Consider the following 2,906-nt stretch of genomic DNA (forward strand, 5'->3'; position numbering starts at 1 on the left):
GAGATGAGGTGCTGTAAAATGTTCAGTCTCAATTTACACAGATGTCAGATAACTTGCATTTGTCTTTCCACCAGTGCTGAGAAGTTACAGCATTTTCCCATCCATATTTAAGGAAGCAAGAATTAAGATGAGTCTTACTGAAGATTCCCACTATAGATTCCCACTTCAGATTCCTATGCATTTTATCACACAGTATCACAGTATCACAGTATGCTAGAGATTGGAAGGGACCTCAAAAGATCATCTAGTCCAATCCCCCTGCCGGAGCAGGAACACCTAGATAATGTTACGCAGGAATGTGTCCAGGCGGGTTTTGAATGTCTCCAGGGAAGGAGACTCCACAACCTCCCTGGGCAGCCTGTTCCAGTGTTCCGTCACCCTCACTGAGAAGAAGTTTCTTCTCAAGTTTAAGTGGAACCTCTTGTGTTCCAGTTTGTACCCATTACCCCTTGTCCTATCATTGTTTGCCACTGAGTAGAGCAGGGGCTGGGCGTGGCGGCAGGACCATTGTGTCCCAGCAGGGCTGGGCTCTCAGGAGTCTGAACCGAAGTCCTGTGCTTTTGGTGCAGGGGTGCCAGGAGCAGGCGGCTCCTTGAGGAAAGCTGCTCGCAGCCCCTTCGCATCAGGTAAAGATCTGAGCCAACACCCTTGTGTGTCCCGTGCACACCGTGTGTGTGCAGCCCAAGAGAGTTTGGCTGAGAACTGCCCCAGTCCTGAACCACTGTTCTGGGGCAACCCATCCAAGGAGATGGGCGCCTGCGGACAGCACTGTGGCTTCTCTTCAGCATAGCCTCAGACAGAGCACAGACTGAGGAACCCCTGCCGTGCTGAATCAGTGCTGTCTGCATTGCTGACCAGTGTAAGAGATGTGTCTGAAGGAACAAAGGGTTGGTTACCGAAGGAAACACTTGCAGTGCAGGCATGTTTCCTGGCGCTGCGGATCAGTTCCCAAGATCTGGAGTACATAGTTTTGTATTGCAAAATGTTATTGTATGCAAATGCAGTTTGTCAGTCTTGAATTGTGTGACATGATAATGACTCTGTAATTAAGATAAATCATGTCTGGCACCTGTTTATAGGTATATTCGTAGTGCCTATAGAAGCTGAGAGAAGCTTAAGCAAGGGCTGTCTTGCTTTAGCCCTTTGTATACATCTTGTATCTATTCAGGTGGCTGCAATGAAACAAGAGGCTGGCTCCAATGTGCCATTAGGGTGGAGAGACTTCCCTGTTACTCACTCCTATCAGGTATCACTGATGTATGATGCTAAAGCTGTTTCTCTGGAACACATGGGAACCAGACTTGAGCAAGGAAGGTCAAAGTGAAATGGAAGCAGCAGTGCTCATCAAGCTTTGTTCGCAGTTCTGCAAGAGGAGAATAAGTTGGAATTTGGATGGTTGTTGGTTCCTTGCTCCTTTCCAATGTGAAAATCATGCCATGAGGAATAACACTTTAAAAAATCTGATGTTCTCTCTTTTAAGAGAAACAAATGAAGGCAGGAATCCCATTCAAAGACTGTATCTCTCAATGCATTCTTCTGTTCAGAAACATTATTGTCTGCCTTTTTGTTTTTCTTCTTTCAAGAGCACTGTGGAGAAAGTGATGGCTGGCTCTGTGCCAGTTCCTCAGCTGGTCCCACTTGGAATCCCTCTTCCAGGGAAGGCTAACCATGAAGTAGATACAAATGCTCTTCTAGAACTGAAATCAGGTCTGAGAAAGAGCTTTGAATACAGGTAAAAACGTCTCTTACGTGTCCATGTGAAATTTTGAGCCTCGAGACTTTTGTTTGCGTTTCGTGATGATTTTGATGCGAACGCATTTTGTTAAGGAATGTAGAAAATTAACCAAGGTGTTTTGATGCACCAGCTCTACTTGTCCTTAATTTGATGCATTGAAGCAGTATTACTGGCATATGAGTTATTTCCTACATGGTAGCAGTCTTGATTGCTTCCCAGATCAAGCTCTTCAACTGTTGCATTTTGGCTTGACTGCAGAAAACTAGTGTGAGAAAGTATAGTATATTTTATTAATTTCTCATCCACGTCCTCTGTGGATCATTGGCCTTCACCCAGAGCCCAGGAGATAAACATCAGAGGCTGAGAGAGCTGTTCAGCTTGCAGAAGAGAAGGTTCCTTAAGGGGGGACCTTAGAGCAGCTCTGGGCCTTAAAGGGGCTAGAATAAACCTGGAGGGGGGCTTTGGAGAAGGGGTGTAGGGACAGGACAAGGGGGAATGGCTTCAAGCAGCCAGAGGGGAGACTGAGATTACTCTGCTTCCCTCATTATTCTACTTCCCTCAGTTGATTGTAAGTGCTTAGCACAGATGGGCAGGCAGGACTCGGGCAGTGGGGAGATGCCTAAAATGCTCAAGCGCAGATTAGTCAGAGCTCTGGAGTATCTGTCACTGGCCTAGAAGCTCCTGCAAATAAGGAACTGCTGTTTACTTTCACATGCTTTAAAACTGAGATCGTGTAAACCAGGCACAGGCTGCCAAAAAGAGAAAATAATGGATGAAATGATAAAAAATTAAAAATCTGTATGAAAAATTATGTACTCACCCAAAAGACAGAAAATCCTCTGCAAAAAAAAGCTAGTATCTTCTTTTAGAGTACATCCCGAGGTGAAGGTTACAGTGGGAGGAAAAGAGACACATTCCTTAATTATTTCCTGAGAATACTGGGGGGTCTGGGGGAGGGTGTTAGATATTCCAGACTGAATATTGAGCCCTGGCATCAGTGTTTATTGGAAGCTGATACAGAAAGTGCAGAAGTGTTAGGTAAAGGTGAAGTACAGCTGTGTGGGAGGACTGACCCGCTCTTCCCTTTGGAATGAAAACAAGGACTTGGTGCAGCAAAGAGCAGGGCAGCATAAATGAGTATGTGAACATCTGTCCTTGTCTCTCTCTTTTA

At 45.4% G+C, this 2,906-nt stretch overlaps 1 long non-coding RNA gene across 1 annotated transcript; it reads left to right on the forward strand.

The window, feature by feature from the left end:
• The first annotated feature begins 494 nt into the window (after positions 1 to 494).
• On the forward strand, positions 495 to 1,864 carry LOC134171891 (uncharacterized). The gene is made up of 2 exons (XR_009967759.1): positions 495 to 626; positions 1,169 to 1,864. It is a non-coding gene; the product is annotated as an uncharacterized LOC134171891 (long non-coding RNA).
• The last annotated feature ends 1,042 nt before the right edge of the window (positions 1,865 to 2,906 follow it).

This window comes from Pezoporus occidentalis, unplaced genomic scaffold (assembly GCF_034315485.1).
Source record: "Pezoporus occidentalis ecotype Australia unplaced genomic scaffold, CSIRO_AGI_Poc_V1 ctg429, whole genome shotgun sequence".
Lineage (NCBI taxonomy): Eukaryota > Metazoa > Chordata > Aves > Psittaciformes > Psittacidae > Pezoporus > Pezoporus occidentalis.